The sequence below is a fragment of the Chroicocephalus ridibundus genome, chromosome 1, assembly GCF_963924245.1.
Source record: "Chroicocephalus ridibundus chromosome 1, bChrRid1.1, whole genome shotgun sequence".
In the NCBI taxonomy this organism is placed as follows: domain Eukaryota; kingdom Metazoa; phylum Chordata; class Aves; order Charadriiformes; family Laridae; genus Chroicocephalus; species Chroicocephalus ridibundus.
The window spans coordinates 74,217,641-74,243,807 of record NC_086284.1 but is presented as its reverse complement, the minus strand read 5'-3'; the positions used below and the strand labels follow the sequence as shown (position 1 = coordinate 74,243,807).

General features: G+C 39.0%; 1 protein-coding gene across 9 annotated transcripts in view; it reads right to left on the bottom strand.

Annotated features, from left to right (window-relative positions):
• The window catches only part of INPP4A (inositol polyphosphate-4-phosphatase type I A), a 126,398-nt gene that overhangs the window by 59,347 nt on the left and 40,884 nt on the right, over positions 1–26,167 (bottom strand). For all 9 annotated transcript variants that reach the window (XM_063339831.1, XM_063339848.1, XM_063339805.1 and 6 more), the window contains exon 2: positions 14,400–14,459. The gene's annotated coding sequence lies outside the window, so the exon portion shown is untranslated. The remainder of the gene's footprint in view (positions 1–14,399; positions 14,460–26,167) is intronic.

Genomic DNA, 26,167 nt, shown 5'->3' with positions numbered 1-26,167 from the left:
GAATTGCATCTCAGTATGGGCACACATTCCTATATCCGCTGTCCCTACTAGAGAGGCAGTAGCTTCTGGCTAAAAGGCAGGACCAAAAGCTGAATATAAAGACTGGGTCAGAGCAGAAGGGTAATCAGGCCTGGAGTCCTCTCTGAGAGCAGGCAGCGCGAGAGGCTGAGAAAAACAGTATAATGAGCAGTACTGGTATTTTATGAGGCATCTCCAGGTTTGCACCCTCAGATTCAGCTGACAAGCACCCTAGGAACTTTCTGAGCTGGGCATCAGACCCAGATCTCTGTATTTAACAGATGGCGGTAACATGACAGCTAATATATTACCAGAGTTCATTGTTGGCCCTTGCAGCACTGTTACCCTGTAGCCCTGTAATACCATATCGCCATCACTAGTGACTGGCTGTAAGCCTTGTAGGGTGGCTTGCAAACCCCGATGACTTAGGCTTTTCAGGCTTGCTTTGTCTGAACTTTTCTTGACCTGCCTGCAACTTTGTTTTAGCCTGCAATTAAACTTGGTTTAGTCTTAACAACAATTTTTCCAACTGCCCAGATGTCTGTGTCTAATTTGTTTTTACTTTTGTTTATCTTTGCGTGGTACCATCATTATTTTACAATTCTAACACAATGATGTAGCGCAGAAAAACACAGGCCTGGTATGATAGCAGAGGACTTGAGCAGCGGAGACACAGGACAGAGCGGAGTATGAGCATGGGATAGAAAGAGACAGGGTACAGAACTGATGCTTGGAGGCACTGCAGACAGCTCACCCATGGTCACTTAAAGAACTGCAGACTTGAGGCTGGACAAAACCAGTTTTAGAGGTAATAAACAGAACAAAGAAATAGTATCTAACGTGTATGTAAGGTACCACATATTGTAAATTCAGATGTAACGAGGACCTGCAGACCAATGAAGAAAGAGCCAAGTTTAAAAGCTTGTTAGCAAACATAAAAATGACCCCAAGTGGATCCTAGAGTGACGAAGAAGAAACTATCAACATAAACATCATATTCCCCCTGTCAGCATCTGAAGTCCTTTAGATGCTGACAACTACTGAAACATCTCTCCACATACCCACTACCAGAATGAACCCAACTTAAGACCCAGAGGAGCAGGGGAAGGGTGAGCATTACAGCAGGACATAAAGGCAGACACTTTGTATGTTCAATGACTTTAACTGTATTGTTATTTGTTGAGACTTGCCCCTGTACAGAAGCATTCTTTCTTTTCCTGTAATTATTAGATCTGAACAAGTAATGAGTCCTGGATTAGACTGTAAACACTTTAATTATAATAACAACAACAACTTCTTGCCTTTAGATTTAAGGTGTTTTTCATCTTTGCCCATAAAAAAGATATTGAGTGTAACAGCACAGGTATGGAATTTAGTGCCATTCTTCACTGTTTACTTGTACCAGCAGACGCTGTTGTCATCCAGTGTTTTAGGAGAGAAATTTTTCAACAGTTGGAAGCACTAATTTTACTATTTCCAGCTTTTTAAGGTCACGCAGATCTCATCTCTACAGCTTAATTTAGAGAGTTTTTATAGACTAAAGATGCAAGAATGAGAGCTAGACATAACATTGTCAGGACAGTTTGTGATCACTGGGATAACATCCATGCTCCAAGCACAATCTATTTGCTTCCACTGAAAACATTAAATGATCATCTGCCCCACAAAACTGTCACGGTGAATCACAGACGTCACTGTAATGTATCTTTGTCAAATGACTATTTTAAAACAGTAAATGTCATAAACCCAAACTTTTTAACTCTTTGAACCGCAAGAACTAAGAAAAAATGAAATGGGACATTATTAAACTCTTATATCAATAGCTTTCAATCTTTTCTGATTGAAAACTCCCTGAAAATTTTACAGAAGAACCCTTTGGTACAAGCTAATTTAAAGCTACTGATCGTAGGCTTGCTTTCCTCAGTCTTTTCCCACTAACTTATTTGCATAGTTCACGGACAATTTAAAACCACCAACTTAAACATTGTAAGAATCAAACAGTTATTTGTCAAGACTAATTTTTTTTCATTTTACTTTGTTTCCATCTGCTCATAACTACACAAATTATTCACCTAACATTCTAAATTCTTCCATGTTTGGTCTCAATTTAGAAGTAAATTTGTGTTTGGAAAGTGTGAGCTAAAGCCTTTCTGGGCATTTTCCAATTCTGAAAAGGGAAAGTCTAATAATAACTTGTTTATCCAATTAAGAAAAAAAAAAAGTAATAGTTTTCAACAAGGAAAATAAAAACAAACTGTAACTGAAACCCTACATGGCAAATAGTTCTTTATGAGGTACACACTTACAAAAAAACCCAAACAAGCAATTTGCTAACCCAAATAAAAGTGAGTTAAAGAAAAATCTGAGTCCGGCATTACCTATGGGGAATGAAGTCTAATGAATGAAGCAAGTCTAATGAATGAAGGAATAGGAGACTAGCACTCAACCCAAGCCCTGGGGATCTTTTAATACTAAAGCAACAACAGTGTAAAATCCCTATGAAAATTCAGGCTACTAAAGGATGATGCAGAAACAGTGGTATTAGCATTCATTCAACAAGCACTTTGTTAACTCTTCTATTCTGAACAGCTCTGTGGCTAAGTATCCGAGGGATGTCTCTGTGGTAATACACAGATTTTAAGGAGAATTCCACACGCAATGAGCTACCAAATTGCATCCTTATCTTGGCTATGAAATTATCGAAGTGCTAATCAATCCTGGGTATGCAGCTCCTTTATTGGTTCACAATAAAGACTGTGAGAGCCAAAAAAATACTGTTCTCTACACTTTTGCTGTACTACAAGTTTTTATATAACTTAAGCCTCACAAGCAGTTTAGCTAATTTAAATGATTGGTACTGTAAACTCCAATCTTACAAATGGAGCAATGTTTTCAGAGATCCAGAGGGGGTGAAAAGGTATAGAAGTTTGACTGCACAGTCAGGTAGAAGGTGCAAAAGTTAACATATTTATTAATATTTCCATTTCTAAAATATGACAACTACACAAATGGATAGGTTTGCTTGCAGTTAAACTGTCATAAAAGCAAACGGCATGAAACTGCAGCTATATCTGCCTTTTACAACGGTAGATAAAATTACGTTGCCTGGGAGTGGACAATGCAGCATCCAAATAACTAGTGTTAAAACACATTCTCTTTTCCTCCCCAGTGACATGCCCAGGTCACTCCTGCGTAATCGAGAATAGAGTTTGCAAACACTTATCCAAAAGGTTTTTCCTAATGTGATCTGTCATATTGTAAAAGAACTCTTTAATCTGCCAAGATTACAAATCAGATTGCAGGAGTCAATAGTGAAAAACATACTATGAATTTCTCCTCAGTTCTGGAAAAGCCATGACCATGTGGTAGTTGCTGTGTCTCTTTTTGAGGCACCTCTACAACGACAATCTTTTCAGGTCTCATGTTCAGATTTTCCTTTTTGATCACTAATATGGAAACTGACCTCAGGACAGTTACTCCTTTTGTGCTATATGATTTCAAAGCCAAAACATTAAGTTACAATATGCCAGTGCCATCTCTGTAGCGATGGATGCAGCAGGATATAGAAAGGATCTTTCCTGCTCTGTGAGGCTCCTATTTAGCATACTGATTTTGTCCAGTCTAATGAAAGATGTTTTGTAATGGATGCCAAATACTTATTGGTGCTCCTGGGGAAGGGAAAAAAAGGACAGTTTTTAAACAAGACCAAGAAGAGCTGCTCCAGATGACTGAAGCTGCACTGGGAAATTACAAACTGCTTTTACTTTAAGACTTGGAGGAAATCATGATAATTTTTTTGTCTGTGCTTGCCTCTTCCTTTCACTGCATAGCAAGATATCCAAGCTCTCAATTAGAGACAATCTCAAGTACCAATAAGTGCATTTCTCCATAAAGCTGAATAAACATCAACAAACATATATGATAAAATACAGTCACTTGACACCACTCATACCCAATGCTCTGGGCATCGTTTTGTCCATGGGGATCCGTAACCACTGCTCCCCGAGTCACTTTTGCCCCCAGCTGTGCTTTCTTGAAAAATCAGTCCTTAAGAACTTTTTCTTTCCATTTTTCCTCCTTGGCGTCAAATACTATCTGAAAGCACTCCCAACTTTCCTTCTCAAAGAAATAAAAGACTGTGTGGCAGGGTTATTTGACATTATAACTATTACTTAACCCATCAAAGCAAATGGGCCGACACATATAACTGATTGTTTGTCTGAGGATAAAATGTACCAACAGGCACCATACAAAACAAAGCTGATTTGTCATACTTATGAATCCAAAATAGAAAAGGCTTTTCTTCCTGTTTTAGTATAGTGATTTCAAAGCTGATTCATAGACAAATATCAGTGAAACAAACCAGAAAATATTAAAGTTTGTAATTCAGAAACAAAATGCTACCTTTCAAGCTATTACTAAGTGCTGCATGTGTCTGATATGTTTACAAAACACATTTTTTCAGAATTTCTCTTCAACAGCCATTCAAGTGTACTGTTAAAGAACTCACCTTGAACGCGCAAAGAATTCATCTGTTTGAGAGTGCATCAGTTAACCTAGAACATTATCTCCTACCTTATTGTTCAAGAGATTAAAAATCCCCTAAAACTCTGATTTCTTTTTACTTAGTTCCTATTTATGTAGTCTATGAACTGTAAGAGAATAACAAACAGAAGTAGTGATAACATATTTTTCACTAACAATGAAAACACAAGAATCACTTATATTGATAAATAACTGCAATCCTATGCCAAGCTTAAAGCTTCGTAGACTGGCATTTGAAAATACTCATAGATCTTCTAATAAATATTCAAATAACATCACAAAAAAATCCAGAGAACTAAACTAAACTATTTATATATATATATATACACATATATACATACACACATGGAATTAGAAAGCAAGAAAGTCCTCTCCCAGTAACAGTGAATAGAAGGAGGATTTAATTAAAAATTCGTTTTTGCTGTATTGAGACAAACAGAATGGAGTCTGATTGTTTATCACCTTTTCTTTATTCCCATTACCAACCGATTAATACCATGATATTCCAATCACTAATTCGATACTCTTTCATCTTGGTTTTTAACAGTTTTTTCCTGATGCTGTTACTTTATTTCTGTAGGGAAGGTGTTAATTTTTTTCCTTTCCTAAAGATTATTCATTTTCTTCATAGTATAGTCATAGAGTTCCTGTATTGGCCCAGGCCCATGCATTAAAAGAAAAAGAACACAGGGAATCCCAGGAATAAAAGTGTTGAAAATATTTCAGGAGTGTTTTCCTTTAGTTTCTGTTGTGGTAGTTTAGCTAGAGAAAAAGTTTCCCCTCTCTTTAGACTGAAGACAAGATCTTTACCCCACACCTTAAAGCCTAAAGACAACCTTTAAAAAAGGAAAATCAACGAAAGGTAGCTGCTTTTCCTCCCATCACCCATAAAAATCATAGTTGGTGCTTTGGTTCAAACAAGTTTATCTTCTAAAGTCAGGCCTTGTTCATCAAGTGCTAACAGTCTTCACTGAAGACTAAGGTACCTGTCTGTATTAATGGGCATATTTATTAAATGGAGCCTGGCTCCCTTATGGGATGGAGCTTTGTTATTATGGATTCCAAATTCCATGAATTCCAAAATTACGGAATGAAGCACCCAACCAAAGTGGTGGAAACACCACTATCCAAGATGTTTCCAGGACACACTACCAAACATGTAGGTTTACACAGCTGGAGTTTCCTCCACACAACCATTTCTCTCTACACCTCCACTTTGGATGTTTGAGAGTATTTGGCAGCTGTCTGGAACAGCTCCAAAAATCACCTTATCCCAAATCCCAGCAACCTTCCTTTAGACAAATCTGCTTATGTGAACATGCACAATCACAGTGAAAATGTCTCCTTTCAGAAACACCAGATCAATGCTCAAATGTCCCACTAAAAATAGCTTAGTGCTAACAGCTGAGCAACACCTTTTTTTTTCTTTTTCTTTGTTTGCTTATGTTAACATGGGCAAAAATTCAACAATAAAGTACAATTTCAGACAGACTATTTTTTAAATGCTTTCAAGGAGAGTAAACTCTCACAAGGGTCTGAGCCACAATACATCTTTCAGACTATCTGATCTTTGTGTTTTAGGCATTTCTGGGGTTAAAGTCTAGCAGGAGTTGCACTAAGATTTTTTTAATATGGAAATTACAGAAAAATTCCCAAATGAATATATTTTTGTTTCAAAGCAAAATTAGCATGAACACATTTGAAGAAGAAATTCATATTCTCTCTGTCATGCTTGCCTACAAACCCCCAGAATACATTGGCATATTTTATTTTTAGTTTTTATAGCATGTAATCTATCCAAACAGAAAAATTTACCATTAAAAGCACCATGACAGAAAGATCCAAGTAAATTAGAACAACCTGTCTTGTACTGCATACATTTCAGCAGAGATACAGTTCACATAGACCCTATTTCATTGTACAAAATTATTTCATTTTTTATTACTGTTTAAGAATCTGTGTGAACAAATCATGAGGACAGTGTTTACCCTGACTAAACACCATGCTATGAAAATGTTAAGCAAGGTGTATACTCTTTGGATGGGATTCACTTCACTGAGCTGTACTGAAGTTAAGCAAAATAGGCAAATAGTTAGAATTGAGTACAGAGAGATAGGAACCTTCAAAAGGTAATTCTTTCTGACTTTTAAACAGCTATCTTAAGAGACTAGAAACAGGATTAAATTTGCACTCCAACATCTCGTATTTAATAATGTTCTAAAACAGTTCTTGGGCAGACCAGGGAAGTATTCCAAATCTGACAATACTCTTTGTCTCTTCATTTGCACTTATTTCATCCATCCCCTCCCCAAAAAAGAAAAAACCCAAAACACTGTGATGGGAAGGAAAGGTTTGCTAGAAATTCCTCTATTTCCTTTTCTTCCTCAATAGAAGCGTAAGATGCCTTTTTCCTGAAACTTAAAGAGGCGGAATTCCATCCCTGATCATCTTTTTCTTCTCCAGCAACCTCTTCAAATGATGTTCTTCCAATTTTTCTGGCCATCCTTATAAGTGACAGCCATGTAGGCCTGACATGCTCCAAGTGTTGTCTCTCAGGAAGAGGCTTAGACAGATTTTCAAATTAAAACCCCAGTTTACTAGCCAGAAAAACTTGACTTGGTACTAAATAAAACCCAGAATACAGAAAAAAGGCCAAACCTAAACTAGGACAGATTATAAATCTAAGGGAGTTGACCATGACTCTAATAAACAATAAACCTGAAAAAGCACTCACACATTTTCACTCTTATCTTCTCAGTCCTCCCTCTTGCCCTCCATCCTCTCAGACTGTTTCCAACAGAATACCCCCTTCCAAACTATTGACAATTCAGTCCATAAATAGTATTTTTTCTTCACTGTGGCAATTTTCCAAGTAAGGACTGTGAGATCATCACACGATTGTTTTTACCACAGAACAATAACGACTTAGTACACTATGTAATGATTAATTAGAAAGCAGGAAAAAAAAAAGAGAAGCCATACTATTCTCTCCTGATATTCTGCTATGCACTTAAGAATCTCAGAAACACAAGCTAAGCACTTATTAATAAACAAATAACTAGAGAACTAAACATAACATTGCCGGAAGTACATTAAAAGGTTTCTCGCAGTGGCATTTCCCTCCTGTTATTTTACCGATAATTCTGCTAAAGAATGACCCGATCAATGTCTTAATAGCTGATAAAGCCACTTAGAGCCAGTCAGGATTTGCAACAGAGCAGAAAGCACATTACTCACCCTTGCTGAAAGAATTCAGCTCCTTTTCAAACCTGGTGTTGGGACAAACTAGCATCTAGACAAAGGACAGTTCTTCAGCAACATACAGTTAAAGTTTAAGCATTTGTCAAACTAAGGAGATATCTGGGGCAAGGGCTGTCACTGACTGTAAGTACTGCACCCGTCATTTGTCACGACAGACACATCAGGGATCTTCACAGTTTTCGCTTCAGAGCAAGCTTTTCTCTCACTGGTCACGAGTTTACTGCCCAGCAGTCTGTTTCTAAACGTATCTTTGTCATAGGCTAAACTTAACATGCCTTTGTCCAGCCCTACAAATTCACTTGATGCCTGATTTATCCCACAGCTTTCCCTGTGCAGTGCAGGAAAACTGCAGGGCAATGCAGTAGACAGCAAGTATCACACTATATGAGTGATCAAAAAGCACAAGGTGCCAAACAGCCTAAATCCAATGAATCCAAGCAATCATTGCTCTTCATAAATCTTTAAGCTCTTCCTTAGATGTACATCAAGCATTCTTCTACTGACTATTGTCATATATTATGGGATTATCACTATGCATATCTATGTCAGTTAAATATTTTATCCATATGGTAGGTACACACACAAACTCCAGTCACTAAGAAGCACCATATATACTCAGTTCACATCACCTCTAAATCATGTCTGGACATTTCTTTTTCTGTATCATAAACTTCCTATAATACCATATTGTTACACATAGACTTTCTTTAGTCTTCTGGTGGACTAGAGACATCCTGCTTGTTAGCTATCACCTAGCTGATATCGGCCACATTCCAAAGCTCCCCATGACCCCAGCAGCACAGCTGCAGCAATTACACCCATTTTGTTAGTCTTCCTGACATATCCAACACAGCTGTTTCAGACCTCTTTTGTAATATCATTCCTTTGATCATCCCTGCAGCTTTTCTCTGCATCTGAGACGCACTGAAATGAAGTTTCTTGGATATCGCAAGAAGTGTTGCACATTTATTCCAGATCAGGTCCCAGCCCAGATGCACCCAGATGAGGTGCCCTCCCTCAATTGGAAATACCTCTCCTGTCACTTACCTTGATCCTATCCATCACTTTCATGATGGTGTCAAACTGACAGACTAGAGACAAACTCGAACCCACTTACCCTCACATAGGCCTTTCTCCTTCAAAATGCTCCGTTGTTGAACTCCCTGTTTGTAGGAAAAGTTGTTGTACTACTTCCTAAGCTGAGGCTGTAGCACAATCCAATTTCCAATGTTCATCACAGATGCCAGAGTCAGGTGCCTAGGCTCTGCTAACAGTCAAGAGAGAAAGGCAGGAGTTGCGTGCCTAATTAAAAATCTGCCTCTTTCCACTGATTATGTAAGAACTTAGGACTGCTAATTTTGACACCAAGGTTAAATTCAGTAAGTGAATTCCTGCCAGTGTGTGGCCTGACAATTTGCTGGGTTGAATTCCATCCCTTTAGTATTACCTAATTGTACAATTAATTGTATAGTCATTCCACTGGAATGTACTGGAAATTAATATCCTTCTCCCATCAGCAAGTTTCAACAGCCTGCTTTCAGTACAACATAACAACAAAATCAACTCAAAAACAACAAAGAGCCTCAAGAAAACTAAGCAAGTCAAATCCCAAAGAATCATTAATCTCATATACCTACCTCCTGTTATTTCTACTTGTGCCAGTTATTTGCGTGAGTTTATGCAGTTCTTACACTAACCTCATCTTCCTCCACCTTGAACAGTAATTGTGATGAAGCACCATGTTAAATGGTTCAGTAGAATCCAGAGAGACCAGATCTAGCACATTTTTTCTTTTTCTAGATAAACTACTTTCTTATTAAAAAAAGATACTAGGTCAGTCTGACATGACCCATCTTAGCAAAATAGGTCATGTTTCATCCTCCTTCCACTCAACTCCCGTGTCTTTAATTATTCACTCCTTCAAAAAATTTTCTAAGGTTATTAAAGTCAAATTAACGAGCCTGAAGTTGTCTAGATCACATTTTCGATTTCCTAAGACATATAACATTTAATAGTATCAAGTAATAAAAATCCTCTAAAAAAATCTCAGTAACAGATCTGTATTTTCATTACATATAAATAAAAGGTACCTCTAAGAAATTCCCAATTTGTGAATTCCCAATATAGCAACTTAAAAAGTCACTCTGACAGCCAGAAAGTCTGACTGCTTTTAGGATAGGGGAGATGCAAAAACCAGGTCATGCTTCTAACATTACAAAATGCTGTGTGAAATGATAAGCAAAATACTCAAGACTTCCTGAAAGCTCCTGAGATCCCCAAATCACAAGATATACAGCAAGATGTAGCTAGGACCCTTGTTTGACTTGATATGGAAAATCCTAGTGAGAATCTGAGATGCTTCTGGGATCTCTTTTACACAAGCCTCTTTAAGAGCTGCACGGTACCTTAGATTCCCATCATTCAGTACAATGTCTTATATTCACAAACTGTTGGGTATGTTCATGTAGACTTTCCAATTTGTTGGGTCACTCAAACATGCGACATCTGAAAAAGTTTTTGTGCCGAGGCATAATTTTCTTGACAAAATTTAAAGGCTTTTTAAAAGGATAAATACACTATCCAGTTCAAAAAACTTGTTCGATAGGATGTATGAAAGTTTTTTCTTTTTTCCTTTTCTTGTTTTAGCACTTTTGTACCTCTATCAGCTTGCCACACACATACAAAAGATTTGCAAAAAATACCTTAAAAGCATACAAAACATTCCCTTAGTCTGCAATTTCAAACTCTTTTTTTGACCCAAACTGGCTTTTCTATGCCTTGAGCTGAAAGCAATCATCCTGTTAAAAGGTGATATTTGTGCATGTTGCCTCCTTCAGGCAAATTGGGCCTGAATTTTAAGACACCTACTTATTGATTCATTCTTCAAATAGCAGAAGTGTGAGTTGTGCATCCTGGTGCTTTAGAAGTACATTTGTAGCTGTGTGTACACATCACACAACATTCAAAACAGGCAGCCAGTTAAGATTCCTTCTGAATATCACGGCTAAAAACTTCTACTTGGGGTCTGCCTAAGTTAACACTTACGGGGCACCTCAATAAACTCTGGTTCAGCTTAGGGGTAGCACATGAGAACATGCGTAAATATAAGCTTCGGTACTACTGAAATGAATGGAAAAATCAAGATTTCTCATGATGCAGACTTTAAGACTGACTTGACTTCCTCGGAGACCTCAGATCACTGACAACTGCTCCTGACTTCGCCAAGGGCTTCAAGTACTTGGTGTCTACAAAGGACTTTTATTGAGACGTCCGAGTTCAGATTAAAGATACATATATGAAAATATGACCCCAGGTATTTAAAGCCCATCTTCCCTGCCCTCCCAAAAGTTATGAAAAATCATGCACTAAAGCTAAAAATAACAAGGAGCTTTTTCTTCTATTTATTCTGCAGAGACTAGCAGGCCGGCAACGCCCCAGTCTGAGGCATACTGTCACTGAAGATTTTTGTCTTTTATGACAGTGCTTCAAGCTATTGTATTCCACCTAGCCTTGGAGACCATACAGAAAGTTGCCAAGTGTTGGTACTGCACAGTCAGACCTTTTGATGTATGGAAGTTGGGACTTGAGGACCCGCATGATCATTTCCTATCTTATCTTCATGGCTATATGGAAAGTGACACTGGAAGTAGGAAATGATCCATATGCATAGTTTCCCAGAATGAAAGTAGGATGGTAGGCAGCTGATTTTGAGGGTTGGTTTAGATGGTTCGGATTAAGTGTTAATCCTCTCAGTATGTTTTAGTGAAATAATTATTCCTGAAATCCTCATAATGATTCTGTGGTACTTCATCTATGTATCTCCCAGGGATAATGCTGAGATTATTAACAATTAGGTACTGGACATTTTGTAATTGGAACAGTGTAACAGCTTTATAATTAAAATGCAAACACAGGAGTAAAGTGAATATGTTACTGAACTGAATGTAAGCTTGGATAGGATAATGTTCCAAACATTTTAAATGCCTTTATTTAAGAATCATAGAGTCATCGAATTGCCATCGAATTGGAAGGGACCTTTCAGATCATCTAGTCCAATCATCAACCTAACTCTGACAAAACCCATCACTAAACCGTATCTCTAAGCACTATGCCTAGAGTAGCATTTAATTCCAGAAAACCCTTAATTTATTTTTCTGCTTGCACAGAACATAACGTAGGTTAAATACTCGTAAAAAGAGACAGAAGTCATCATAGTAAAGAAATAAAGTAATAACCCACAGATCATTGTAGTCTCCAGACAGTTAAAACATCTGAAATTCTGCTGCCGCCTTCTCCCTAACTCTGTGTCCTCTACAGCTGTTCTCTTTAGCTATGTATCATCATGTCCTCTTACCCTTCTTTCTGTCCCTCTCCCTGCATTCAGGTTCTACTCAATCTGATCATGCCTTCATTTAAGGTATTATTCAAACTCAGTCCTTCATCTTTGTCCTTACTGCTAAAGTCACGCTTAACTCTGCAGACTAGAATTAGCAGCCTGAAAAACACCTAATGGAATATAGAACATTATTGAAAGGCCAAGTGTCTTACATTATGCAATAACTGCACAGGTAGTTACTGCAATTATACATACCAACCCAGCATGGTGCTTGCAATTGATCTAGCACTAACAAGAGGATGATGAACATGATGGTCTATGAAACAGGATGACTGCACGTTTAACACAGCCATGCATTCACACATGGTCTGCTCCGCATTTTAATATACTTTACAAACGCACATGAAGGGAAAAGCAAGAGGAGAAGGAACAAACTAGCAAACGCTGGTTTTTGTTAAAAAATGTACTATAAAAGCAGATAGTAAACTTGCAGTAAAAGCTAACAGCAACAATGATAAAGCACCTTGCCGTGCTAATAGCAATTACCTCTCCTTAGTCAGTCACTCACGCCGTTTATCCATTCATCACCCATACCAGTACGTGCTTTAGCAACGCACATTTCCTGGAGATGTCACCCAAAGAACTGACTGAAGAGAAAGCAGGGACTGATACTTAAAAAGGGTGCCACAGGAGATAAACTCTGTTTTATACACACACACTAAGGAGCCTCAATTCAAAAAAGTTATGTGGAGTTTTACATATGCAACAATGAGTTTGATTCTTAATGAAGAAGCCACTAAATCGAAATCAGTTGAAAGAAAATAGGCACCAAAATACCACGCAAGCAGGCAAACAGAAGTGGGTGGCATTCTCTTTTCTTTCTTTCCTATTTTCTCTCCAGACCTAATCTAACACAAAGCTTCAAATGAGTAGTGGGATCTGTCTAAATGGAGTTGATTGCACAGCCAGGGCCATATTTGAGAAATACTTAATTAGGATGATATGCTGTCCCTGTAGGGGAGCCCCAAATGCTGTTTTTTTCCTCTACTGTTATGGATTTCTTTGAAAGTGTGGAGACAGACCCCACAGAGGAGAAGACATAGCTGTCTTGGGGAAGAATGACAATTCTTTTTTAATTTCTTCAGCAAGAAGCAGTACTGAACTGGATAAAGATGCAGGATTGCCCCAGGCATATCTTTTCCAATGCAGACAATGATTAATAGAAGAAAGAAAGATTATATGAATGACTAGTATTACTGCAATTCCTTTTAAGTTGCAGTAAAACTAGCTACAGGGTCTGGCAACACTAATTTGCTGCTGGCAACTTCGTCCCTGCCTTCCTGGGATCGAGAAAGATCTGTAAGTGCATGCCTGATTCCCAAGTTATTCTTCACTGAACGGTTCAAGATGGTGAAAGGAAAAAATTACACATAAACCCCTGAAGCATCCCATTGTCCACTGTATTCCATTCCGCCCCAGTTAAATAACCCAGTCCATGGTATCGACCACTTGCTATAACTTCAGGTGTAGGCACAATCATGGCAGCACACCTCTCTAGACTTTTCAGTAATTGATCCTCAGTCTGCATTAAGACACCCATCTGATACAAGAAAAGCAATGCTGCACAGGAAAGTGCATTTGCTGTCTCTGTCTGCTTGATCTTACAAATGAGCTTGTTCTACCTTAGTAGGAGTTGGGCAAAAACACCTTTGAGAAGTCACTACTGTTCACCACTGATTCTACTCCAACATTCATTCTTTGCTGAATTCTGTAAAAGGGCACTGGGGGCACCAAATCAGAGATGCCTTTCTCCATCTCTGTTCGCCCAGGATGTTCGAGGGAGGAGAATTAAGGAACCATCAGATTGCTCTTATGGTGGAAACAGGTGACAAATATCATCCTTTCAGCATAGGCTGTACTTTAAATCTTACACTTTTCCGGAAACATATCACTTGTTCAAAGAAGAACAAATGACTAATGGCACTGTCACTAGGTAATGACCTACCTGAGCTTCTGTGGACAAGGCACCCAATGATAGTAAAAAACCTCTGGCCACAGTACAAAGCATAGGGTAAGCATGCCACTGACACTAAATGTATGATCTTGTCAGCAGTTCATTATTTCTGAGGCTGAAGTTCTTTTGCTTTATCTGCCTCTAATTTATTTAATCTTTGAACCTTTGCATTCAGTGTCCACAGATCATCACACATTATAGTAACAATCACTAAAATTATATTACCTTACTCCATCTTTCACTGATGAAATTCGGCATGTGCATCCAGTTCTTTTTTAACAAAGCCTGAAAGACACAAAAAGGACAAACTGTTTCTGACTGAATGGATCCATATAAACAGGACAGTAGCCTAGGAAAAACATTTTTTGGGAAAGCAATAAATATAGGAATAATTTTTTAAAAAACTAAAAATCTGTAAACAATGCAGAGTGTTAACGTTTTATAACATAGCTCCTTTAACATTTGAAACAGAATCTGGACTGTGGATCAGTTCTGAGGAAAGAGAACACAAGAATAAAGTCAAAAGAGAAATTTCAGAATTGTGTACTGTTAGTGTAACATTTTACAGTTAAGGATGGTGATGTATATCTCCCTTCTACTATATTAATCAAAATAAAACACATTTAACAAAAATACTTTTCTATTAAGTCTGTAAAACACTCAATGCAGTTACAGTATAAAAAGCTCAATAAAGTAGCTACTTCATGTCACCAGCAACAATCAAGCTCTCTCCAGCACAGCTTCTCAACTTGGCTACCTTATCCTGTCTGCTTATTCCAGCTGCAGTCAGTGCTGGGGTCACCACAGGGCACTGCAACTACTTCCCCAAGAGGATGCTCCATGAAACAGAAATGCTAACCCAGCCCCCTCAAGCAATTTTTACTTCCTGCAGGTTCAGACTGAATTCAGATACCACTGGCAGGGAGATCTGAGAGTTTCATTTCTTGCTGCCAACACTCACAGCTCTTCCATTGTGACAAAGAACATAGTGTCCTTAGCCATACCAACATCACTCACCACACATAAGCAACAGGCATCTTAATGGTTTTTTTCCCATTCAAGAAGTATAATCAAGACATTTCCTAGCATGTTTTATCCCATAAAACAGTCAGTCCAGAATCCTTACGCAATTTCATTGTCAAACAGATACCAAACAGATACACAATCCACATGGCAGGAAAGTAATGCAGCTATACATGAAGGCTAACTTTAATCTGAAAAAGCCACAGCTTTCTTAGGCTCACTCTGTAGCCAGCCGAATCCAACATGTATACCACTTAATCCACCAGCTATTGGGGTTAGCCCCTGAGTGAGACACCAAGGTGCACGGGAGGCTCCCCATCACACTGCTGACAGCTGCTTCTGTTCTGCCTAACACAGTTGTCACACAGTATTGCAACACTTCACCCATAGTCTTTTCTCAGCCCCCATGGTGATCTTAAGAAACAATCATTACATGAGGGTACTGTTCTGAATTTCAGGTTTACAGTTTCTGAAATGATGCAAGAGCTGTGTTGCAAGAACTGTGCTTTGTAGCTGGGGTGTTGGGTAGTGCAAAACCTGCCGGGATGGGAAGTGAGGTGAGGTAGACAGACAAACCTGGCACAGTGCTGTCCACATGGGGAGCACTGCTTCACTCCAGAAGCAAAGCCAGAAGTAAAGTAACACACAGTATAAAAAAAGTGGGCATCGGGATGAAGGAGCAAATGGGAGAGCAAAATGTGGATGAATCTGATGGGAAATGGGCTGGGCTACAGGACAGTCCAAGCCAGAAGCCAGCTGAAGATGCCAGCTCACCTCCTCAGCCTTTGACCTTGAAGGCAAGAGACAGGTTTCCTCTAATGTGGTCCTATCTCCTGCTATAGCCCAGACATGACTACCTCACATATATCCTTTTTTTAACTTATTTTTTGATAATGACATGAAAATCCTGTCAGAATGAAAGAGAGTTTATGTGAATCCATGCAGGCTGCATGATTGCCCCTTGGCAGCATCACAGCATCTTGCAGGCTGAGACATTACAGAAGAGCAGAAGCCAAACCCAACAATGCAGCACTAGTGTGTTCATCCCACTCTGCTGAATGATTACTCCACTGCACTTCTCTTTCCAAGAGGGAACCTGTTCCTCATCAAGAGATAGTGGAGTCTGACTTTACAGAATAATTCAGGCTGGAAAGGTCACCACTCAGCTCAGACAAGGTTGCTCAGGGCTTTATCCAGTCGGGTCTTAAAAACCTCCAAGAATGGAAACTGTTCAAGCTCTCTCGACAAACTGTTCCACTGCTGGCCTACCTGTTATTACAGGTGCCACTGGAACCCAGTAGTACAGTTATTTCACATTTCCAAAAGCATTATAGAAGGAAAACAATAATGTATAAGCAATTGCTTGCTGCACAACTGATGCACCACACACTGATCTTTCTGTTTCACACCTTCAGCTCTCTATTTACACTCAGAATCGTAGAACAAAGACCTTAATTGTGTACCTGGGAGTTAGCAAATAATTCTATGGATCAAATTTTTTATCTTAAGGCCAAACCAAAAGCTTTTCAACTAGTATGCTCTCCAGGACAACATCAATTATGATTTTTAACCTGAAATATCTGCCATTTTGCTACAACAGTGCGTGTTAGAAATCTTTGACTGTGGTACCACAAAACTGGGGCAAGGCAACAGGTTCCTATATGGAGAAGATACTTCTCTAGTAAAATATATAGATGGGGTGAATACATAAATTATACAGTAGGATTAAGAAAGCTAAAACTTTAATTCACAGAAAAATATACTGATTGGTCATAAGAAAAACACTCCCTTAAAACATTAAATTCATGGAAGACTCATACATCAAATAAACAGTGTTCTGAGTTGTGATGCAGTAATTAAGGTGCAATTAATCAGTTTACAGTGCTGTGTGTAAATATTTGGAAAATCAAAACTATCAAAGAAGAACCAGGTCTGAAGTAAAAGAAATAAGATGAAGTTAAAAAGGATTAAGACAAAATGACACACTACAGACTAACAAGAACTTCTGCTACAAATTGGGAGCTTATCAGTTGAGAAAAGCCAAGAAGGAAAACCTCTGTGTCAGACAATGCAGACACAAAAAGGGCAGATACTGCCTTAGGGCTTACCAGCCAACGTTATCTTGTCACTACAAAAAGCAGCAATGAGACTGAGGCAGGAACACTGGCTACAACAAGCTAAACACCTCTCAGCTCAGTCTGTAACGTGTAGAGAAAGGCTTATGAGGACAACAGAGAGTCAGCCTCCTCAGAGCAGACCAAAAAATTGTTAAGCTCAGCAAAGTGGAGGCTGAGATGAGTTACAATTTGCTCTCAAGAAATACATGACAAGGGCTAAACACCAGAAAGGCAACAGGAAATTAACCAAATAACTAACCTCACTGGAATAACAGCAACCAAAAAAGCTAGTTTAACCACAGAAAAAGTTGGTTTCCTTATAAAAGGAGCATTATGCCGCCATTAAGACTAGACTCAACCCATCCAGCCCTACGCTTCTATGCACTCATCAGCAAAGTATCTAAAATTTCTTACAAAATTACACCTCTTCACAGAAGTGAAGGCAGCTCAAGTTCTCTTCTCTTTTCATTGTCCAGGGTGAAGGCAGAACAAACTTGAAGTTCACTTCTATGACTGTCAGTTCAGATGAGAAGTTACGAAGCATTTTACTTACCCTGGCTTTTGGAGAGTTCCTCAATGAGGACAGAGACATCTGACATTATGTGGAGCTCTTTTCAGGGTTAAATGTGATATGCAATAGTTTTTGGCAAAGTCATTTACTATTTTAAATCATTTTTATGTTGGTAAATTCAGTACAGGCACACAAAGTTTCGATTTGGTATCTTTCATAACTTACTTTTAGTATAGTTGTTTTTCTTTTTCCATTCTGAAAGCAGGGCACGTACTGTGAAAGCTCCTAGACACCATGAAAGCTACTCAAAAAGCAAGTCACTGCCAGCCACAGTCACAAGATCAAGGGCTGATACAATGGATCTGCTACATTATAACCCTGTAATATACTGAACCACCATTCACCTTCAGGACATGTAATACAAATACTTAAACCTGGTTAGTTATTATCAATTTCACTTAAAATGAAGAAATGAAAATGGCAGAGATGATAAAAGGAATCTAAAAATCCTATTTACAATACTATGACAAAAAATTACTAGTTCTGTGGTCACAGGCAAATGCCTTTCATCTCTGTGGCTTAGCTCACACATCTGTAAAATAGAGACAATGCGACCTAGTAACTACATCAAGTTTCTCTGCTGGCGAGTTATATTCGTACCTTGCTCATTACCATCAGGAAGTCACACCCATTTTGCAGAGCAACGCTAGAAATCACACAGTCTAGCATGATGTGTTTTAAAATCAGTCTGTCCGTGAGATTTTTAGAAAAATATTGCAACATCTACCTACCAACCTCCCACTAATCTCCCTCCTGCTCTGCACCCCATTCTAAAGGCAACTTCAGTTCTTCAACTACATTTCTAGAGTCTGCCTGAAGCTCTCCTCTTTGAGACAATCACATTTTTTATTTGCACTTCAATTGCACTTTAGTAACTGATTAAGAACCACTAAAGTGCTAGCTTTAGCCATAACAATGAAATTGAACACCAGCAGTACATGCCCAGGTAGTAAACCCAGAGAGTCCAATGTCACTTGCATATGAAAGATTCTAATTGGGCACCAACTCAAGCCCCTCTTTTTCACCCTACATTGTACAGTTTTTAAATTATACTGCCCTGTAATAGCACTAGGACCACGGCAGAGTGTGGTAATGCGCTACTGCAGACCACACCAAAGCACCAGCTTCTTGGCATGTTTTGCCTCTGGCCTTCTGCATTAAGAAATTATGATGGTAGAAAATAAGATTCTTCAAAGACTATAGAATGTTTTTGCTTAATTAAAACCATATAGAAATTGTTTTGTAATTGACTGATGATGGCAGTTCAAGCCTTAGTGCCTGTTGCCAGATTTTAAAAGCCATTCAGATCCTTCACTGTAAGGAAATGATATAGAGTGAGATTCTTTTTTTCCCCCCAATTGCTTTTACTTACAACCCGGGTTACGACAAAAACAGAGGAAAACACCCGTTCTCAATTAAATCTGCCACACCATTATTCCTAAATACTGCATAAAATGAAGCACATGACACTACTCCCTGAGGAGAACCCTCAAAGTGTGATACAAAACAAACTTAAGAATGACAGGGAATGTAATCACTCCAGGGAGGAACAAATGACTAACCCTTTTCCTTTGCAATTAATTGTGGTGTCAACATCTCTGAAGAGTACCCGCAACCCACGACACCAGGTGTGATTTTGTCCATTAGTGAAACAGAGAAAAACAGAGCTAGTTTTCTAGCTTTGATAGCTTGTATCCAGGCACAGTCCAACAGGCATTCTATTCCCATGTGAGTTGAGCCAACCTAAGCTACTGCCTCCCATTGCTTGTCCTCACTTGTTGGTACAACCTAAAATTATTCTTCTTCTTCAAAAAAAATCCCAACAAAACCAAAAAAAACCACCAACAAAAGCCCAACTCCTCCCCCCACCTCAAATACTTGGACAGAAAAAAAGAGCAAAACAAAACAGTTTGCAGAAGGTACAATTTAAACCAAAGCACTCTGACAGAACCAAGCTGGGGAAGGATTATATTTGCTGTTTATGCTGGCAAATTTGAGGAGCAGGAACCTCTGCAGTGGACAAGTAGGTGAGGATGAGCGACATGACAGTACAGCTGCAAACTAATGCTCATTCAAAGCAGTTGTCAGACCCAACGTAGCTCAGAAGACACTTCCTGTAAACATATTTTAAAGGCTCAAGTTTCCAATAATCAGCCCACAAACCCAGGCAGTACATTCTTTTTCTAGGTCAAGATAGTTATGACCCCTGCTACAAACCTCAAGCAGACAGAAGGTAGAATATACTGTGTGTCCTGCTGTGCTCTGTCTGATCTTCTCCTTTGCCTTGTGGCAAATAAAATGCAGCATTCTTTAAACTCTTTTATAAACTATGTATAGTTTCCTGAAGTGTTCCCTCATATTGCACATTTTGAAGTACCAGTCTTGAGGATTTTAAAGAACATCAACTCTCTTCATTCTGAGCAAATTATTATTGTGATCAATGTGGCAACTCTTCTGCAGTACTAACTTACACAAGATGCTATCACCATCATATCAAAATATGTCTCACAGAAAAAGAGGAAACTTGCCTGTCTTGATCTGACTTCCTCAGAATTATTTCAGATTTGCTTGCATTATGTATGCAACCTGTACTTTCACAACATTAAATTTTCATCTATTTTCAGCTCCTGGTTGGGAAGAAATAAAACACGTATCTGTGACTATATCTGTATCATTGGCTGCAGCAGTACTTTAGCATTCCTAATACTAGGTTGTGTTCCTGAATGAGTAACAACTTCTTGTTGGGCAAGAAACACAATCAAAGTTTACCTTGCTCTGCACCTGATTTTCATGGAAAGAAAATCATAGTACACGCCAATACCTCCCCCAGGTTGAACAAACATGGAGCCAGAATCCACAGAATGCCCCGACATTAGGTCTGTTCCTCAACATCGTCACATACACAACTCCACAAGTCAGCCTAACAGTGCTGTCCTAAAAAATGGGAAGCGAGGAAAAGATTACAAAATACAGTCTCAAGGTCAAACTGTTTTGCATTAGTAGATCCTGTATTTCACATTCTATTTTAAATATTAAGGAGAAGCCCTGGTTTGCTATTACAATCCAACCATTTACTACGTGCTTATGCAAAAGAGGTGAGGTGTATGAAGAGCACTCCAGCCATGAAACGTGCAGCACAGTATGGGGAAATCTAGGCTGCATTATTAATTTTTGCATATAAGTAGTCACGCTTCTACTGTGAAGACATTGTTTTCTTGCATCCCAGAAATAGAAATCACAGAGGAATGGGGGAAAAAAAAGTGCAAGTTGTAAGGAAGTTGGGAAAGTTGTAGGGAAGTTGGGAAAGACGTCATACTTTAAAAAAAAAAAGCTGCAAAATATTACACTCTTTATCTACCACAGCCCTCCCAAATGCCTATTTGCTACCTTCCTTTTTTCTGTTAGAAGCCTTTTAGAGGTTTGCAAATGCTGTTAGTGACAAGTAAACACGGTGCTAGGAAGGAAAGACTCTTCCCAATTATTCTGGATGTCTTGCTCATGACAGGAAGGGGTATCAAATCTTCACACAAATTGAGTCAATTTACTAGCAAGTTCTTGTCTGCTACTCATCACAAATATAACACCAGCTAAGCCGATCTTCACACTGATAAGTGTTCTGCCCTCCATTTGTCTTTCTGCTAAATTTTACATAAAATTGGTATTCAAAGACACCACCACTTTTTAAAGAGACAATTGTTACGTGTGACAAATTGTTTCTAGCCCTCAATAAAATCTTACCAGTGGCCATGTGATATTTTTTTTATTTTCCATTAAATTAAAGGTTGTGGGGATGTTTACATAACTGAAATATAAATCCTGCTAATGAGCACTGAAAAGAATGTTCCGTTCTTCTTGAGCTATTAGGAAATACTTGCATCCCACAAAAAAAAGGCAAAGCATTTACAAGGTAGTCAAAATTCAGACACAGTGAGTGTTGAAGCCAAGCCCCTCCCTTCCTCACTTCACAAATGCACACACACTAGCAGCCTCCTGTCACTTCCAAGCACAAAAGCAGCTGTTTCCTTCAAGCACTCCCTGTGCAAATGGAAGTTTACCCTTCCACATGCCCAACCAGGTCCCCTCTCTCACTGGCTTTCTGTCCCCTGAAGGTGCTCAACCCCTTCCCCTACCCCCTAGCACTGAAATGACAAAAGGATCTTCAAAAGGATCCTGTGAGAGAGCTCTTCTTCAAGGGGAAAACCAAAATACGCCAACTGCCCCATGCAAACTGCCAGCACCTCCACCTCTCTCTGGGGCACACAACAGCTGGCAGAAACAAGGCTTTCATGGCAAAAGGGGAGGAGAAGGGGGCTGGATGGCAGGAGCCAGGAGGACTTGCTGCCTTGGCCTCCCACCCACAGGCATCTCTGCCGTTCACAATCCAGCCCGCCCCACGGCCAGTAAAGCCACGTCTCACCCTGCCCACTCAGGCCCACAGGAGCTGACTGCTCAGGGGCATTTGCAGTTTCACTATGGAGGAGCCCTTCAATAACTGATTCAGTCTCTCTCAGACCATATCAGTTAAAAGGGCAATAATACTTATGTGTGTTCAATTGCAAAAGACACTGGTAAAAGGGAGGCAATAAAAAAGGATGTAATTTCACCATATAGCAATAAAGGTGACAAATTGAGGTAGTAGCACGGGAGACGATTCTGTGTTTCACTATGATCCCTCCAGCCATGGCTTTGTGAAGCTCACCAAAATAAGTCTCTTGAGCACCTCTTGCAATGGTAGTGTTGGTTTCACTCCAGAGGCAACACGTCTGGATCCTCAGAGCGTGGATTAAAACACTGTCAAACACAATTCCCTTCAATTCAACTCCAATTTCTTACTTCAATCTGTAATATTGCCCACACCCTTAAGTGGCTACTTCTGTTTACCATGTATTTTAGTGAAATTGCTATAGATAAACTGATTGTACAAACTGTGAACATTCAGTAAACATGGCAAAGCCCAGTAGGGTCTCTCGTGGGATCCTCTATAAGACACCAAATCGTTTCAAGACGTAAATTCGTCTTGACTAAAGGACTAAAAGGACTAAAAAAAGGACTAAAACTTTTGCTTCTGACCAGTAACAAGCAATACCTAGTGTTGGCAAAAAGCAAATTTCATGACAGTATGAATGCTTACTCACACTATGCTATAAATTCTAAAAATGGACAGTCTGCAAACAAAAGCACTCTCAACTTACTTTCTGACAAAAGATCAAAAGAAGTTTCTCTGAAATTCATAAATTTGAGATCAAACTTGTCCTGATTCCCTTCTATTCCCCAGACGAACTGCAGACTTCATAGGAGGGCACCAAGAAGAATCCCCTCTAACTCCCCACTAGTCTTTCTTTCCAAGGTCCATTTCTCGTCTAGTTTGCAAGTCTGCCTCACTGCATATGCGCTGGCAAAGGAGTAGTCACTTTTCCATGCAACTTTTCTGTGTAAAATCAACATTCTGTAGAAGTATCAGTGGTTTTAATATCACGTTCTCACCAATGAGTCTACAAAGCTATAGGACAATAATTAGAACTCTTTCTTATGCAGAAAAGTACAGCCACAAAGGCCACATTCTTCCTATTACTCACTACCTCCTGTTTACCAAAATACAATTGAAAGCCATCCACTTATTTCAGGAACAAAGAATAATTTAATGAACTTTTCCCAAGCACCCACATTTGAGGGAGAGTTTATAACAGAAAGACCTCATTGTAGCCAGCTCAACTGCATGTATTTTTATGTCATGTATTCACAGCCACAATACTAATATTTAGTGATAGCAGTATTCAGGATGCAATCCTTTTCATACAAATCCTCCATACTAATGTACAGAGCTCAAAAGAGCTCTTCTTGCAAGCTTTCCTGAAACAACAGAAGACACTGTCAGCATGAAGTACTTTAAAAAGGTAGAATGTACTTTTAAAAAGGTGAAATATATTTTAGAAGGTTGAATCTCTCACTAAGTAAGAACAAAGAGTTGTAAAAAGGTCACAAGGCCCTGTGAAACTAGACACTGTCAGCATGATGTACTTTAAGAAGGTTTCATGTCCTTCTATGTGCATTAAAAGAATCAACATTTTACCATGTTGGTCCATATGTCCTCGGCAGAAGCCCTCCCAGCTGCCCAACAGAAATAACATCAATGCCAAAGAAAAAATAAATCTTTTGCTTTAAAGTCAGACCATTAGCATCTATTTCTGAAGTGAGACAGAAGAAATCTTTTATAGCAGTTTGTATTTCAGAAATCTGGGACTTAAAATGCACTTACCTATCACACACAGGAAACCTGATGAAGTTACTGGCTTCTTAGTGCAATCTAGAATATTGCAGTGTTGTCTTTTTTTTCCTCTCTCTTTTTTTTTTTTTTAAATCAGATTTGCTGCCCAAATAACCTGCAGAAATGGACATGCTCTATTATTCACCTCTGTCTGTAAGCAGCTCTGCCATCTGGCACTAGAAAGTATTTATCTAAAAAGTAAATCTGAATTAAGGATCACGAACCCACTCCTTTCAAACTGTGTTTCACCTGAACAGACAGAAGGTCAATTCACAGTCATGTGAGACATCAAACCTACCAATTCACTACTGTTTGTTTAAACCCGCACAGCAGACTCAGAAGTACTCTGCTGCTTTAAAAGATGAAGCATCACACTGAAATGAAAACTGAGCTAATCCCAGATTTCTGCATCCCTATAAAATACAAGGAGAATTCAGACAGAAATAACATGTCGTCATAATCCAGGCCATAATCTCATTTAACCAGAGCAAAATGAACTATTTTGCTCCAGAGCAGGTCAGGGTGACTATAGTCACTAAGGACTAGTCAGGTGGAAACACAGACCCTGAAGGCAAATGAAAGGATCATCATTGCTATATTCACAGCATAGGCTGCACCCTTCACTCTTTATTTAAACTAGAACGTGCTCAAGAATACACAAGGGTTTCAACAGACAAAAATAGAGACTGTGACTTTTTCTGTGTGATACAAAACATGGCGCAGTGCAATGAGGTGGGAGACCCTCTAACATTTTGGGCCTTCCAGGGCAAACAGAATGCTTCACCACCTCCTTCTGTGCCCTCCTGGTTGAACTGCTCCAGGATTAAGTGAAAAGCTTTTCGGGACACAGTATAAACAAACATTTAACAGTTCTTTCCCCCTCCTCTTTAAAACCAGGCAAAAAAATCTAATCCAAACAAGAAGACTTATTCAGAAAACAGGAAAAGCGACAAAGCAGATGCCCTCTAGATGTATACACGTATAGATATAAAAGACCCCCAAAACAACTCATGTAAAAACTGTCATTTCTAAAAATTAGGCAAATAGAAAGACAAGTTCTCCAACAAGATGGTTCAGTATTGCGAACAGTGCTATTCATACTGCTCACATGCAAGGATTTTATTCCAATATAACTCCAGTTTCCAGGGGCTTATTTCTAACATGCAAAAAAAGAAACAAAAACCTGTAAAAAACACAACTCAAAATTTTCCCCTCCCTCCTTTTCAAACTAAGATTTGAAAACAGAAATGCTGTGTTGTTCTGTGACACGAAGAGGTACTACACAAACACCAATATACTGCTGCTTTTTCACATACTGCAGAGTCCTCTTTCAGAAAGTCTAATGTCAAACAGTAAATCACCATATAAAATATGGCAAACATGTTTTGTGAAAAAAATAATTATTCAGTGCATGGACCATCTTCTACTCTGTGTAAACATCAGCATCTGATACAGCAGTGCTCCAGTTTGGGTTGGTCATTAGGTAAAACTGTAATACAATCAAAAAATCACCCATATTAAAGATGATTCATGTAAATTTGTTTCAATAACAGGAATGGATTTCCCCTAAGTTCTTCACCAGCCATTTAGCAAGGCCAGCTATAAATCATTGCTGATGTAGCTTTTGTGTAAAATAAGAGAACAGGTGCTTCCTCCCACTGAGGTCTCAGAGCTTCAAGAATTTGGGAGAAATGCTTTAATTTTCTCCATGCCCCTAATTTCTCCACTGACTACCCACAGCAACAGCTGTGTTTCCTGCAGAGTCATTTCCCCCTGCCACGGCAGGGAGAGGTAGAACAGGATGCACAAGGACGATGCCACTGCCCGTTTTGAAACTTCTGCTCAAGGACTGAGGAAGCAGAACCTGTAAGAGACCAGAGCTAATCCACCAGCATTGCTTCCCACGTGCCAGGAAGGCAGACGTCAGGGTCAGAATTACAGAGTTAGGGCATGACCAGAAAGGAAGCCGCAGAAAAAAGCAGCAGGTTTTACAAAGAAAGAAACAAATAAAACGACA